Source organism: Fukomys damarensis, unplaced genomic scaffold, assembly GCF_012274545.1.
Source record: "Fukomys damarensis isolate Sample0158 unplaced genomic scaffold, DMR_v1.0_HiC HiC_scaffold_5, whole genome shotgun sequence".
In the NCBI taxonomy this organism is placed as follows: Eukaryota; Metazoa; Chordata; class Mammalia; order Rodentia; family Bathyergidae; genus Fukomys; species Fukomys damarensis.
In genome coordinates, this window is record NW_022900917.1 from 41,452,373 (window position 1) to 41,469,650 (window position 17,278).

General features: G+C 41.1%; 1 protein-coding gene across 1 annotated transcript in view; it reads right to left on the bottom strand.

Moving 5' to 3' along the window:
* Sulf1 (sulfatase 1) overlaps positions 1-12,198 on the bottom strand; it is a 175,174-nt gene extending 162,976 nt beyond the window's left edge. The window contains exon 1 of the mRNA XM_033760606.1: positions 11,921-12,198. The gene's annotated coding sequence lies outside the window, so the exon portion shown is untranslated. The remainder of the gene's footprint in view (positions 1-11,920) is intronic.
* Positions 12,199-17,278: the final 5,080 nt, after the last annotated feature.

Genomic DNA, 17,278 nt, shown 5'->3' on the forward strand with positions numbered 1-17,278 from the left:
CTTTTTTTTTTTTTTTTTTTTTTTTTTTTTTTTTTTTTGAGGCAGGGTCTCACTATGTAGTTCAAGCTGGCCTTAAACTTACTATGTAGAATCCAGGTTGGCTTTGAATTCCTGGAAATCCTGCTGTCTCAGCCTCCCAAGTACTGTGACAGGCATGCACTACCATGCCCAGCACTGTTCTTACTCTTTTTTTTTTCTTCTCCCAGTACTGGGGAATCAAACTTGCCAGGCAGGTGCAGTGTTGCTGAGCTACATCCCCAGCCCACTGTCCTTATTCTTATGTCAAGAAAATGAGTCTGTGGCAGACCATATTTTGACTGCATTTATATTCTTTTTTTCTATTTCTTCCCTACTTACTTTTATTTTCTTACAAGGACCATAGTTCTCTAGTTCAGGAGTCTTTGGATGTCCAAGATAGGCCTAGAAGGTTAAGAGTAGACTTTTGAACTGAAATCCTAATTGAGATATATGAAATTAAGTTCAGGGATATTAGCTCACATTTCATTACCTCAGCTCCAGATAAAGACATTTGTCTACTGGGTAGGGTAGTGCACACCTGTAATCTTAACACTTTGAGAGGCTGAGGCATGAAAATCCCAAGTTTGAGCCCAGGGAAACTTAATGATTTAGTGAGAAAGAATAAATAAATAAACAAATAAACAAATAAACAAGCAAATAAATAAAAGCTGAGGATGTAGCTCAGTACGGAGGCCCTGGTTCGATTCCCAGTACACACACACACACGCACGCACGCACGCACGTACTCACTGAAAGTTACAGTTTAGTGAGTGCTGAACGAAGAGATCCAGTGTTAAGTAGGGGTTGTAAGCCCAACTTCTGTCCCTTCTGCAGACGATGCTTATTGATCTAACCGAGGCACTTACAGATTATGTCTCTTGGCCTTGGTTCAGAGCACTGGAGGTCTCAATGAGTCAGTTGCCAACTGTTAAAGGCTTTCAAATACAAACTAGCTCATGCCAGTCAGCTCCTCAGGCCTGGCAACTGTGAGAAACAGATTACAGGTGCTGTGCTTTGGCTGGCACTTCTCCCACAGGAGCCAAAGAACATGGTTTGGAGCACTCAGTTGGGTGAAAGAACAGGCCAAAGTCTTCATTAAAAACTTGACTGGAACCCAAGTCTCTTCTAAGGAACAAAAATGCTGTTCAATCTCCATGGTCAGAGCTATTCCCACACGTTTTCAGTAACAGAACTACTTTTCAGTTCCGCGGCTCCCTGACTTAATCTCTATTTTCTCAGTCACGCTGCCCCCAATACACAGTGAAAGAATATGAATGGCGAACACAGTCATCTCCTCCTAACAAAACCACACCTAGTCCTGAAACTGGCCATGGACTAAAGAATGGCCCTTCTATTTTGAGGAGGAAATGATGTGGTTGAGATAAAAGGACAAAGCAAGAGAGGACAGAAAGAAAACCAGGGGAGTGGAGAAAGCTTTCCCAAATCTTAAAATTAGGAATGGTTGGCCAGGGATTTAGCTCAATGACACAGCGCCTGCCTCAAAAATGCAGTCCCGAGTTCGATCCCGCTATGGAGTGTGGGGGAGTGGTTGGTCTGAGGCTGGGGCAGCGGGTCGCTCAGTGGTTAAGCACTTGCCTAGCATAGCCCAGGCCAAAAGACTGTCCGTATGCCAACTGAATGGATTTGATCATTCTACATTGCATATATGTGTCAAAATGTCATGTTGTACTACTTGAATATGTACCATTATCACGTGTCAGTTTAAAAATTGTAAAAGAATGATTTGTTTTTATAGTGAAGGGAGTATGTTTATCATTTGTAAAATATGTCATTCATTGATACTGTAAAAGGGTGTCCATCAACCTATTCCAAAATAAAATCTGAAATTACCAGCAAAAGCAACTTAAATATTTCATCTCTTCTTGCCTTTAGACTCTTTAAATTTTATGTCTTTCTCCATTTTCTTAGTCGATAGTTATTCCAAAATAAAATCTGAAATTACCAGCAAAAGCAACTTAAATATTTCATCTCTTCTTGCCTTTAGACTCTTTAAATTTTATGTCTTTCTCCATTTTCTTTTAGTCGAAAGAAGAGGATTACAGTTTTTTGCAAAAGTAGTTTGTTGTTTTGACTTGAAAAATTCATGACACCCCCAAAGTTAGATACATTAAACATTTACTTGGTCAACCATTATTTTTAAATCTGAGAAAAGTTTCTTTTTATCTAAGAAGTTTTATGTTTTATTTAAAAAGTCAAAGTTGTGTATTCTGTTGAATGTCTATGAATAATCTGAAAATTTCACTTTATCTGTTTTAATTATATTCTTCTTCTTCTTCTTATTATTATTTTTTAGGTTTTTTGAGACAGTATCACTATGCAGTTGAGACTGACCTGGAACTCACTATGTAGCCCAGGCTAGTCTCAAACCCACAGCGATCCTCCTGCCTCAGCTTTCCGAGTGCTGGGATTACAGGCGTGCGCCACCACGCCCGGCTCAATTAAACATTGATATACATGTATAAGTGACCCGTGCTGTGGGGGCTGCTTGAGGATGCCCTGGGTGAGGCTGGACATTGGCTACTGAGGTTGGTAGCACCTGGAGGATGAGGAGCAGGAGGAGCTGAGGAAACAGGTTGGCCCCGCTGCAGGCGAAATATGCAGAAGCAGAGCACAGACTATGTTAGCCCAGGTTCTGGTTCAATCAGTAACTTAGCGTTCTTTTGTAAAAGCTGAAAAAATGAAAGTAGAGAACTACCTTATACAGATCGCAAAGCGGACAAAGATGGACAGCTAAGTGGGAAGGTCCCAGAACAAAATTTAATAGGAATCCTCAGAAAAGTTAGCCAACGAAGAGAAAAGAAAACAATAGTTAAATTCAACAGAAGAAAAGCAACAGACACTGAAGAAGATGACAGTTCCTGAACTATACATGCTTAGAGATATACATGTTTGAAGTATAAGCTTTTCCCAAATGTAGTCTGTAACAAATGAACCTTTGCTGTAATGAGCACTGTCACTTTGGAGGTTTGTGGCACTGCCAGATGAAACTCACACCCAGTATCCCCACTTTCCTTACAGGGAACCACCATTCCCTTATTCTTGGGTTTGCTGACCGTCCAGTGTCCTTTTCGTCCCTTTATCTGACCTAATTCTGTTACTGCTATGTATTTCTTCCATTCTTTTCTCATCTTCAACATATTGATGGGAGTAGACTTATTTATTTATTTTAGTTTCCACTTTGGAGCTGGGTTTGGTGGCACTCACGAGGCTGAGACAGGACGACGATCATTAGTTTGAGGCCAGCCATGGAACATAGTGAGACCCTGTCTCACACACAAAAACAGATTAGATTTTGGGACTCCCCCCCAGTCCCTCTCTCCAGCTCTGTCTCTCTGGCCCCTCCCTCTCTTTTCCCTCTCTTCATTTCTGAAAAAGGGCGCTCTAGAATCTGGTCCGATTTAGCTATGACTCAACACCCTTATAAAAGAGAATGTACAATGTACCAATAAAAATGCTCAATGTGATGTACATATACAATACGATGGCATTCATCGCTGGGAATTTGTACCTTTCCATGATGTATCTTGGTTCATATTTTTCCCCACTCCCCTGCCCTCTCTTCAACCCCTCCACTCCTTCCTATTTATGAAGACGGTTTCCATTTTTTCCTGTTCTCATATTTTTTCCTTTCCCTTCTTTTCCTTTACTCCTCCCATTTCCCCCTCCCCTTTACCTTTTCCTCCAGTTTCACATTTTCTATTATACCTTTTGATCCTTATTTACACTTTCAGTTTCTCACATGAGAGAAACTATTTGGTATTTACACATGTGTGTTGTATTTACTTCACTTAAGAGTGTGGCCTCAATATGCATCCATTTACCTACGCATGACTCTAGTTTCTCATTCTTTATGGCTGAGTAGTACTCCATTTTATATTAAAAAAAAACCCCACATCTTCTTTATCCAGTCTCCAATGATGGGCAATTGGGCTGCTTCCAAATTTTAGCTATTACAAACTGTGCCACTATAAACATGTGTTCTGACTCCCTCTTTCAACCTGTGAAACTTTAGCAAAGTCATCCCAGCTTGGATTCCACCATCTTCTCAAGGGGACTCTGTTAACATCCCCTTTTTAAAAAAATTAACACCAATAATGATACTCAACCACAAAATCCTTTGTATGTCTACTGAAAAATAATTTTGGGGGGCACTTGTCTTCTAGATTTACCTTCAGGGCAAGGACAGCTCCCTGTATTTTGCATTGCGCTCCACACAGGAACAGAGCAGTGGGGTAAAGCTAGGCACATGGGCCGCTCTTGGCTAAGGCGAAGCTGTCTCATGCCCATGCTTTGGACAGAGTCTGTCTGGAAGGCACCCTGTGGCTGCTCTGGAGAACACCAGAGATACTGCTAGTAAGTGGAGCCTGAAGCTAGTTCATAGTGAGCACTTCCCCCAGATCTCCTTTACTAAATGCAGATGCCATGTATAAGAAGGACTATGACAGCACATACACAGCCTCTGATGCGCTGAAGAAAATTATGACATCGTGTCTGTTTCTCTTCTCGCCTATCTTCACAACATCTTCCTGACTCTTACCAGCATGGAACTCCCAAAAGAAAAAAGGAGGGCATAAATCGTAGGGGCCTCTCTTTTCTGGGATACACTTCTTGTAAGATGAAAGTTAAAAGCTGAAGTGTCAAGAAATTCTGGAGCGCATTTGTTTACTGGAACGTTCTATCCAGGAGAGGACTGATTGCTAGCAGATGAAGATTAAGGAGGAGGCTTCACATGGCAGGAAGTCTACTTAGAGAACATTGTATTATAGAAAATTGATTTTGGTGCTAAGCCATATTAGTGGTATGAGTCTGATGATAATATCCACAGGTGTATGCTTTGAATGTGACTTATCAATAAACACACACTCTGAATTCAATGAATCTTTTTTGTATTATAATACCTTATAATAGTCTAATCTTGTTTTATTTTAAATTAATATGGCAGGCTGGGTGTGGTGGTGCACACCTATAATCCCAGCACTAGGGAGGCTGAGACAGGAGAATTGCCATGAGTTCAAGACCAGCCTGAACTACATGGTGAGACCCTGTGTTAAAAAACTCAAAATTAAACAAAAATTAATGTGGCAGGGGTTGCCTATGAGTTATAACACTGTTCCATAACACTGGGCAACTAACAAACTTTCCACAAGTCAGGTTTCTGTTTTGGTTATTAAGGCTATGTTACTATTGCTCAGATACTAGGGAAGATGCTTAGGTTGGATAGTATTTGGACCTTTTTCTTTGAAGAAGTACAGAAGGATCTTCCTGCACTCTTAAAAGAAACTTTTTTCAAGCTTTCTTTATATTTTATGAAATGGAAAAGTTCCTGTATTAGCAGTCCTATTTGCGGATAGAAGGAACTGTAGAACAAAGTAATGAAAAATAAACTAGCTAATTGTGGCAATAGAACTAGTATCTTGAAATAAAACAAAAGCAAAACTATACGCAGATACATGATAATCTACATTAGAGTCAATTTCTTAGTGAGAAAAACCCCATTACTATCATTTTATACCATCTTTGGTTATGTAAGACAGGTCTCCCCTGTTTTTTGAGATAGGGTCTCACTATGTAGTCAGGCTGGCCTGGAATTCACTGTGTAGCCCACCATGGTCTCCAAGTTGGCAGTGATCCTCCTGCCTCAGCCTCAAAAGTGCTGGATTACAGGTGTGCGCCACTATACCCAGCATGACAAGTCTCCTTTTTAAAATGCTGTGCCTTTCGTACCAGAGTCTAGGCCTGCTCATGAGTTTATTATCCACATGAACTTCAGAACCTGTTTTATTTACATTTAACAAGAGCCACCTGTACTCTTGCCAATTCCCAAACTCTGCTTCTACCACCAACTCTTAAACTCAGGTTCAGAATTTGATTAGTGTCATATGAAATCGGTAGATCAATTATGAGATACTCTCCTCTTGACAATTAAGATTTTTCATTCAGAAACATAGTGCAGCTCTTTACTTTTCATCATGGAGTTTACTACCAGCTTTACCTACTAACAGAAAAAGTAGCATGTCCGAGTCCCTTTAGCCTCACATTTTAAAAATAATTTCCTACAGATTTGTAGTTGTGTTGTTAACAAACAAGCAAACAAACAAACAAAAATCTATTACAAAAGAAAGGTTTTTACTCTGAAGATAAAGTAGAAAGCTGTGTTGTATGAGGCTATGTATGCCTGTATTCCAAGGTCTCAGGAAGCTGAGGTAGGAGTATTACCATGAGTTTGAGGCCAGCCTAGGCTACACAGTGAGACCCTGTCTAAAAATAACCTAAACTAACCAACCAACCAACAAACAAAACCAGAAGGCTACATGTTTTAATCAACAAAGGCTTAGTACATAGTCAGTGTATTTTGAGGGCAAGGTAGGATAAGTTGGCTGCTACAGTGGAAAGTGAGATTACATAGTGTTCATGCTAATATCTGTCTTTGGAAGTTCCATGGACACGCTGGCTGGTAGGAGAAAGTGTGCAGAAACAGAGCTCTGTGTCCCATCCTAGGCAGTTCCAGTGACTGGGGCAGGTGCACACAGGGTGATCAAATCCAGACCCAACACCCTGATAACTACACTGAACAACCAGAGTCCCAGAACATATTTGCTAAATGGCCGTCTGTGCTTTGTTAGAGAATGGGGAAAGGGTTCTGGCAGAAGGTTCAGTGCTCAGGGTCAGGTCCAGAGCATAAGGACAGGCAGGGGCCCAAACTGCTTTCAGCTTGTTGTTCAGTTTGCTCTGGAGGTGACTAATGGCAAAGGTCTAAGCCTCCTGTCTTGCATAAATGGTATCTGGCTTTGCCAATCACTTCTGGAAGCTTGACCCGGCTCTCCAGTGTTTTGTCAAGTTAATATTTCTTCCTAAGCAGTGTTCTAGGAGGAACAAAAGGAGCGCAAGCCTCGAGGTGAATCTGCCTCCCTGCTGGAGTCTACCACTGGTCCTCTGTTCCCCCGCAGGACCCACGACTCTGCTCCTCTCTGCAGGAGTATCAGTGTGTACGGTTTTCCCCTCAGATCTACTAACTCAGTTACTCCAAATACCTAGTTGTGTAAGGCACCTTCCTTTTCCCTCCCCATTCCGCTCCCTTTGGTGGCAGAAGATCTTAGTGGAAGTTACAGTGGATGATTGACTTAACCGAGACACATTCCTGCATCCTCGATCTCTATCAATACATAAACCTGCTGACCTACGCTCTCCCCCATTTACTGGACACCCAGTATTGGATATTCACTGACCTGGGTGCTTTACCTGTTTTCTTCCCAACATTCCCAGTTATGCGTCATTATCGTGTTTTACAGAGGAGGGAGCTGCCCCTCAGAATGGTCAGTGAACCTATCCAAGACCACACAGCTAGTGAGAGGTGGTCTCTGGATCAGAACACAGGTACGGTTGAACCCAAAGCTTATACTGTTCTGCACCAAAGATATATTTAGAATTTTATACGATAGAGGGGTAGCCAAGAGGTATCGCATTTACCATTGTCACGGAAAGCCTGAATAGATGAGAATTTTTCATATTATACTTCAGCCTAATTTTGGGCAATAATTTTTGGTTCTGTTTTAAGTGGCATTTTCCCCTAATGTTTCCTACAATAAAACCAACTGAGTTTCATCATTTTTTCCTTCCTCTTGTGGGCAGGACAGAAGCTACAAGCACTGGTTAATGGTTCCACAGCAGGGTAACTTGAGAGAGGAAAGAGTCCTGGATGTTTGAGGGTCTCACTGAATTAGTCAAACACATTCATTAGTGTCTTCTGGCGTCATAATACGGTACCAGACCAGTACTTAACATGCTACTTTAAGAGTCAAGGGATAAAAAAGCAATGTATAATGTAAGATAAAATATATAAGATATTGTGCTAAGTATAATCTGTAGACAGCTAAAGACCAGCACGGAGGGAAGAGAAGCGTGCTTGGAAAAGGGGCGGAGGGGAAGCTTTAAGAGGTGGAATCACAACTAAAACTCTGAAAGGTGGAAAAATGGATGAGGAGGAACCAGGAGACACATTCGACATCTGGGAACCCAGAATCTGAAGGAACCATGTATATGATGACAATTTATAGACAAGAAGCTAGAATATTAGAGTGGCCAAGGACAAGACAAAGATTCAGAAGAAGGGGACATGGTCTGGCCACCTTAGCTAGAGGCAAGGATAGTTGTCTGAAGTTGTAGATTTTGAAAGGGAAAACTGGGGCCAAACATCAGAGAGCCAGCACATCAGATAGAACTTCACCCCGTGGTCATGAGGTCCCATGTGGTAGCTGACAGACAAGAAACGCTTTGAGGGAAGCGGTGATTCAGGAAATCTCAGTCTGCAAGTGGTGGACTGAGGACAGAAATGGGGGCTGAGGGTGTAACTTAGTGGTAGAGCACATGCTTAGCATGCAGGAGGAGGACAAGGGCAAGGAGAGCAGGAGGAGGAGGAGGAGGACAAAGAGGAGAAAGAGAAGAAGGAAAAGAAGGAGAAGAAGAAGGAGGCAACGAGGACCAACTAGAAAGCTGCTGTAATGACTTCCATGGAAGGACCTTTGCTTGGGAACAGTAGCTGTGGGCCAGATGTGGGAGACATTTTAAAGGAAATATTCAAAAAATTTGATGACAGATTGGGTATAGGGGATAGGGGAATATTAGAGAGAGAAATAAGGCTAACAGTCCAATTTCCCTCCTCTCTGGCATATTGAGATTGAAATGAAAATATTTTAAATGAGAAACATATTTTAGGATCAACTTTTTCCATAAAATACTTTGTTCTTTCACGTTTTTTTTTTTTTTTGTGGCTCTAACCTAAAACAAAGGTGAATTTACCATATGACCATAAACTTAATTTTATACATGTGCCGCTTTTACCCAATGTCAGTAATGATGATAAAAATAATAATCTATATAGAATCAGCTTATAAAAATGTTAATCCCCTTAAATTTCCTCCATGCTGCACATACAGAAATATTGCACACAGAAAAAAGAACCAGATGTCCTAACCTGGCCCATTGGTTGGACTCACCCACATGGCAATGATTGGGAAATCTTAATATTATATACACCTCTGTATCAGAAAGCCTGCTGTATGGATTTAAAGAGTAAATGTGTTTTAAATCTCAAACACAAAAGAACCACTTCTCTATCTGTTCCAGTTGGATTTGTAATTAGGAAAGGAAAAGGGTCTTCCGCAGGTCTCAACTGTGACAATGGAAACGACCATGGCAATCTGTTTCCTTAGAAGGAAACACTGGAAAGCTTTGAGTTCTTCCACGAAAGTCTCACTCCTGAACTGCTATGTCTGTCAATACCAGGATTCGTGTTTGTTAGTCTTCTCTTCCCAACCATAAAAATGCATTTCATTGACTTCACAAATCAAGTTTGCGGGTCACCTCTAAGATTCATCATTTTAATACCTATGTAGAGAGAAGGATGCAGCCACCGTGAAGAGATCTTCCTACATCCAGCCAAGCTCCCTGTTCTTGGGAGGAAGGGAGGGAGTGAGGGAAAGAAGGAGAGACAGAGGGAGGGGTACCCCGCATGTTCAAACACTTTTACAGCTGTTAGGATATTGATGGGAACTTCATGTGCTACCAGCTCAGGCACTGTCAGGAAGAAGGCAAATGTGAAACTGAGGTATGTGGAAGTCACCATAAATAAGTCTCTCGAATGCTTACCATCTGGAACCATAGATTTAGATTTGGACAAGAAACTGGGATTGCCCTGTGGGCACTGTCTTTTAATCAAGTTCAGTTTGCTAAGTAGGCAGACAAAAACTTCTACCTCTTGAAAGCGTGAACTTCTTATTTCTCAATGCTTCCCTTCTTGTTTCCCTCCAATGTAATCCTTTGGACGGCTGCTTTGGGGGGAGAATTCTCCCATATTGTCAAAACCCCATCCAGGTAGCCTGTGATGAATCCACAGCAGCAGGGATGTGTGCTTGTGGGCCTCCCACTTGTGAACTGCACCTTGCCTTTGTTAGAATGGCATCATGCCACATCTCACTGGGGGAACCTGGCCCATGAGCAGGAATTTTACTTTCTGCTGAAATATTTCCATAATGGTGAAAGCGCCATGGGTTGTGAGCACCATACCTACTCCAAGCTGCCCAAGTCTTGATTCTGACACAATTTTCAATTCTGACGCAATTAGTTTGCCTTTCTGGCTTTATTTCTTATTTATTTTTTAAAACTCCAGTTCCTTTGTAAAGCCAAAACAGAATGACTGGAATTCCAAAAGACTTCAGCTTCTGAACTAAGTCCTATTTTGGTTATGTAATATTGGGAATCAGATAATACTTGGTTGGAATAACTACTTGGTTATTTATGAGGCTATTTTCTTACCAAAGGAGATTTTTTCAAGCTCTAACCAGAGGACATTCTGAGTAGCAACTAAACACTATACTAAAATATCATTCTAATCTTAACTTTTTAAAAAAATAAGATTTAGAAGAAATCAACTGTCTGGCTGCCATATATATAATTTTACATATATCACATATATGTATAGTAACACGTGCCATTTACATATAAACCTGAAACATAAGGCATCTTTCTGCAGCTGATACTGGAACCACAAAGTACTAATCCTGTTATTCAATTTACTAAACAGCTCCTTATTTCAGAACAACCTATATGCAGACTTATTCACAGAATATCTCACCTGCAAAGGCCGAGGACCATGTTGGGTTTCTCTGCCAAATGTGCAAGTCCAGTAGAAGCAAGAACTCTTGCACACACAAGTAAATGCACATTGTATAGAAAGGTAGTTCAGTCTGTTAGGTGACAAAAGAAGAACTCATGGACTCTCCTATTCTGCTCAAGAATTTGAAAAATGAAAAATTTCACATTTTGATCCCTGTAAAAATAGGGCATCTTTTTGAAAGGTCTTTTTGGTACCATAAACTAAGCAGAACACATTAATCTGCTTCATTGCAGTCTGTTCAGTCTCAGCGTGGTGGTGCCTCGGACAGAGTGGTTACTCACAGAGGATGACAACTCATTTTATGCTGCTCAGGCACCCGATGACCATTAATTTCCAATGACTAATTTATAATTAAAACCTTTTATATGTTTGTCTATAACCCAGCCTGAACATCTATTTACATTTAATTAACACTTCGGATAGCCTGTTTAAAACCTATAAATGTAGTGACTTTAATGATCCATTACAGATATGCTACTTTAGTTCTTCATGACTTGTAAAACTTTCCCAAACAGATCTGCAAGTGAATTACCTCCATCTGCTCCCCCTGCAGCTGCAAGAGGGCTATGTTAAAGAGCATTTTTCTCTTTCCTCTTCTGCTTTTCTTCTAGCTCCAAGCATTATTTGCTGTTGTTTTAAAGCTGATCTATTTGGGACTCAGAGGGCAGTCCCTTCTCCTGAGGACTTTCCAAACTTTGGAGTCAATCTGGAGATTTTTAAAAAAGACTTTGCTCCATCATAAATCAAATGCAATCTACCTTGCACAAGTCAGCTAACAAAGCCTTTCCATCTCTGCCAGAGACTCAGTGATAGAGTCTTGAAAGAATCTTTGTGAATTGATTAGTAATAATGCAACTGTTTGAAAGTGAAATCACATTCTGAAAGCTAAATAAATGTTTTGGTGGCCTTGCCCATCCTTTCTGAGCCATTTATACCTACTGTTTTGAGTCTATAACCGAGACCTGAAAGGGCACAAACACAGCTCTCCAAAGGACATTTTCTTAGCTACACCTTCAAAAGCAAAGCATGAGAAGCGTTAGTTCTAGAACGACAGCCAAGCATCAAGCGATGTTCACAGTTATCCGTCAGCTGTACAATAGCAGCATTGATAGGACAGCAGAGACCGCCCGTGACAAGGGTGCCGTGCTAGCATTCCATTCAAAACTGTGGTAAAAGAGGGAGAGAAGCATTCAATGTCTTTTACTTTACCTGAAAAAAAACCCTGCTTTTCTTGTGGCTGCTGAAAATGAATTCCTCCTCTTCTCCCAAGAGCAAAGTAGTTGTGCTGCCTGCAACTCTCACTTGGAGAAGACCACACAGCTCCAGCGAGGCAGCCTTCTTTCTCTTAATCCCCACTCGAATGTGATGACACACACTAACCCCAACCATCTGTTGAAACACGTCCTCGAGCACTCAGCGCAGTGGTGTGTCAAGACGGGCTGCCCAATCCAGTCGCTGGGGCTGGGTGTCTTTTACGGATTGGAGGCTGCGGGCAGGGCTGGAACGGGAGGTCTGAGAACTCCCAGCCAAGTAACCTGAGATTTTCGGAGAGAAAGGACTGCTATAAAAAGAGGTGGAGTGGGAGGCGCTAAAGGGAAGGTAGAGGGAATGAATTATTCTGGTGGCCGGTTGTGCGTTACTTTTCACAACTCCCTGCGTTCCCCGGGGATGCCGAGGACCCTCAGGAGGGTACCCAGAAACACTAAAAATCTTTTACAGCCGATCTATTGAGGGCAATCTTCTCAGCAGGCCACTTTCCCCCCACCGGAGATAAAAGATTCCTCCTGTCATGCTGATAAAGTGTTAAATGTGGGAGTCGTTTGCACTGAAATGTGACATCTACATTTTGAAATCTAAACTCCTACCTTCCTTTGATTAGATCGTGGCTGCCTTCGACAGCCTGGGAGCGCGCGGGCGGGGTGGGGGGTGCCGCCCGGAGCAGCAACTTCTCTCTCCGCCTGCAGCTCCTCCCTGTTTGCCACAGGCTTAACTTCAGAAATAGTCAATGAAAATCATTTTCGATCCTACTCAAGTGAAATAGCACTCGCTTCCGTAGATAAAGGCGGCTTTTTAAATCACTTGCTGTTTTCACAGACATATCTTTGTAAACGCACTTGGTACCAGAGGGCTGCACTCTGTCATTGATTATTTTTATTGGCTTCTAGTTAATTGTACTTATAATGTCTGTATAGCTCAAACAGCTCATTAACAATTTTGCTTTGAAATGTTTTCAACTTTTGGTCATTTCAATACCACCTCTTTATGTGAAAAAAAATGTTTAGTTCTCTGAACTATTTTATAGAACTAATTACTTGGACAGCAGTTCTAACTGGAGCATGGTTATAACTATTAAAAGTACGTTAAGAAGGTATCTGGAAATAAATTAAGTACTTACAAAATCTTACTCTCTCAAAAACTCCATCAAACAAACATCTAAGGAATTTTGATAATCTTAAAGATAAAATAGGAATTTAAAATCGGATCAACTCCCAAGTCAATATTTTGAATGTTTTTTTGAACTGGAAGGAGGATTGCTTGCAGAGAACAACAAAAACCATCTTAAACTTTCCTAAAGCATTGAAATCTAGACTGAATAGCCATCTAATACTTGGAGTACGAATATCACAAATAACATATCAGCATCTAGCAACATTAACTTAATTAGCTGTTTTTTACTTTTAAAAACTTTTTGTGTGTTATATTAAGAAGCCCCCAAATAAGGGTGAGGATGTGGCTCAGTGGCAGAGCAGATGCCTCCTTGTATGAGGACCTAAATTCAATCTCCAGTACCAACACAATAATAACAACAAAAATTAAAAGTTACCCCTGGGAGAATTTTTTGAAGCACAGGATTGGGGCACTATTATTTCATATAATGATTTTTTAAAACTAACTAGTTTTCAAGGAAGAAGGAGAAAAAAAGAGAATTCAAGGTTGGAGTCTTGATTCATTTGCTCACTTTCTTCTCTGAGTGATTATGAGGTGTCTGTTTCACAATATATAGTGTATTCACTAAACCACTACTTCTAATCACCTCAATCCAGATACGCAACCAACACAAGCATTTTCAACAATGGTAAGTGGCAGAACAGGGCTAAAGTTTCCCTGGGGCACCATAAAACTTTAATACCTCCAATTATTGTAAGGTAATTTTTTTCCTTTTTTGGGGGGGAGGGGGACAGTTAATCCAACCAGATCTCTGTCGGGAAATCTGGATTACTCCAACAGCATAGATTTTGAAGACCTGGGAGACACTATTGAGGTAGTTATGTATTCTCTTAAACTATAAATTGAGTTGCAAAAGTAAAGCTGAAGAAACTGTAAAGGTGTCAGATCAGTAGGTTTTATCAACGCTGTGCTTGTAACTCCCCTTCTATAAAGACATTTCTCAAACAGGCCTGGCTCTGATCTACATTGTTCTTTAAATGTTTTGTTTGTTTGTTTGTTTGTTTTTTGGTACCGGGGATTGAACTCGGGTCCTTGCGCTTACAAGGCAGGCCACCGAACCGCTGAGCTAAATCCCCGGCCCTTTAAATGTTTTTTTTAACGTGAACATTTTATTTTATTTTGAATTGCAAACCTTTTCATTAAATCTCAGTGGCTACTACTCTTTTTGGTAACTCTAGCCATTTACCTGCTTAATATTTTCTGGAAAGTTAAAAAATACAAGTAAGCAATAGACCCTGGTGGTTTGCACTAATCATAATGTGTGCTGTGGGCAGCAAATGCACTACCTTTCAAAAGTGTTTTAAAAATGAGTCCACAAAGACACATTTTTCCTTGTTCTGAAATGCTTTTGTTAGGGAAAATCAACTCAAACCAAAACCTGAAGCTGGTGCTACAGGATAAGGTCCCAGCTCCCCTTCTCTCTGTAGCCAGCTTTCGTGCTCAGCAGAGCGTCAGTTCAGAAGTTAAGAATTTTCCATTACTTCCCTTCCTTTCTCCTTGCCATCTGCAAACAGTTTATTTTTTAAGGGGGGAAAAAGTGAAATTGATTCTGTTTTGTAGGATCTAAACCTAAAACACAGCTCCTTCTAAAACACGCTATTCAGCATTTGAAAGCCAGGATGAGCAGGGTGAGGCTGTGGACAGAGGGAACAGCTTCATCTTAGGAATTAAGTAAGAACGGTCCAAAAATGAAAGATTAATTGTAGGTAACGGTATTATTGAAGAATGGCCCCTCCTACCCTGTTCCTGCAGTTAAAATGTCCCTTTACTTATTAGCGCCAATTAGTTTCCATGGTAACCGACCAGCCCTTGGAAACCCCCACTCTGAGCTTCGCTCATCTTTGTCTAGACTCAGCTCGCCACCCTTCTTGCTTCACAGATGGCGGTCTAGCTGAGTCTGTATCTATAGCTGTATCTTTCTCGCAAGCATAACTGGCACATAAGTGCCCGTTCACTTTTTTGCTAGCACAATGGTGGGTGGCCAAGGGAGAACGGCAGCGGCGTCCAATCCCTGGCTACCGCGCGTGCATCTGCTACCACACTCATGTTTCCTTCCTTTGGTTATTGTTTCTTCTAGTCTTGTTCTATTATCAGCTGTTTGCTGCTTGTAATTTCTTTTCAGGGAAGCCAATACAGTAGAATAAAAACCTCATTAGGCAGAAACACCTATCAGCCTTGGAGAAAGCCCTAAACCCTCCCTTTTTGTTGAAAGAATCATTAAAGTGAAAAAGAAAAACCACTTGTTTGTCATGCTTGAAAAAAAGAGTACAAAGCCAACATCAAGGTTTACCAAGCCAAGGGGCTAATACGAAGATTTAATGCACTCAAGACATGGTGGTTCTGCCCCGCTTGTGCGGCCAGTTGGCCTAGGGTTCCAACTGGAGCCCAGTAAACAAAGACGGGGAGGCTGGGACAGCGCCCTGGTGGGGAGGGAAGTGAGGGGTCTGCAGCCTCCCAGCACCGTGCCATGGTGCAACCGCCGCCGCTGCAGTCCTGGAAGCTACGAGGTGTGACCAGAGCAGAACCAGCGGGCAGTGGGGCACAGCCTCCTGCGAATGACTGAAATTATGAGAATTCAGCAGATTGCAGGGTTTCCTAATTTGTGCTGACTTGGTTTCTTTCTGACACACTCAGTATTAATTCAGTATTAACCCAAGGTAAACCGTGCCTCACTTACAAACATAAGGAAGATGCCAACATCTTAGAAACTTGTGTTTTATGATGCCCAGGTTTGATATTGGTAAAAGTCGTCCCCCCCCATTAAGTTTATTGGTACATTCTAGGTATACAGTACAGTTACATTCATTACTGGGATCTCGCACATTTACACGACAGGTTCTTGGTTCTCATTTTTCCCCCATCCCCCTGCCCTCCCTTCACCCCCTCCTCTCTTCCCTATTTACAAAAACTTTATTTCCATTTTTTCATTTTCTCATATTTTTTCTTTTCCCTTATTTCCTTTCCCCCACTTTTCCCGCTTTCCCTTTAGCCATTTTCTTCCTATTTCACACTCCCAATTATACCATTTGAACCTTATTTATACTTTTATTTTTCACGCCAGAGAAACCACAATATTTACTCGTGTCCTATTTATTTCACTTAAGAGTATAGCTTCAATGTGCATCCATTTAGTTATAAATGTAGTTTCTCGTTCTTTATGGCTGAGTAGTATTCCATTTTATAGCAAAGCCACATCTTTATCCAGTCTCCAATTGATGGGCTTTTGGGCTGTTTCCAAGTTTTAGCTATTACGAACTGTGCTGCTATAAACATGGGCATGCACATATCACTGTGCTATGATTCTTTTAATTATTTTGGGAAGATACCCAGTAGAGGGATGGCTGGGTCAAATGGGACCTCTGATCCTAGTTTATTGAGGTATCTCCATATTGCTTTCCAAGTGGTTGCACCAGTCTGCACTCCCACCAAAATGTTGGTAAAAGTTAGTCAAAATGGGCTGTGCTGCTCCCATTTTTCTAATCCTAGTTTCATATGAATAAAATGATGGAAAATAAGATTTCCTCAATTCTAATGGAATGTATTGTTCTTAATATAGTTTCTGAAGTTGGCTTCAGAGGTCATCTGTATTAAATTATTAGAAATAGAAAAGAAGAGCTGGAGATTTGGTTCAGTGGCTCTGCCACCTGCCTCACAAATGCAAGGGCCCGAGTTTAATACCCAGTACCCCCCCAAAAAAGTTCTGATCATCGATGTTATATGTGGTGTCCTATGGGAACTCTGAAGCTCCTTACACTGTTTATTTTGTTCAATGACAGCACTTGTTAGATTTTTTTTTCCCTTTAAGCAAATGGCAAATACCACCCAAAGTCCATGATGCTAGAAACATGTTAAAAACTAACCCACTGCCGTTCGTGTCATAAAGCATCTGTGGATATGAAATAAATGTTGTCACTTGGAACATCCTACACATCTACGTTACTCGGAGCTACACAGCTTCAGACACTGTCTTACTCTCCTTCAACCCTACTGACTTTATTCACACTGAACCAAGTCATTCTCAAAAAGAGAGAAAATCACTGATCGTCGAATAAGTTCATGAACTGTCAAGCTCAGTGCTGTTCCTTTGTAACACGGACATTGCTAAGGAAGGTGAATGAC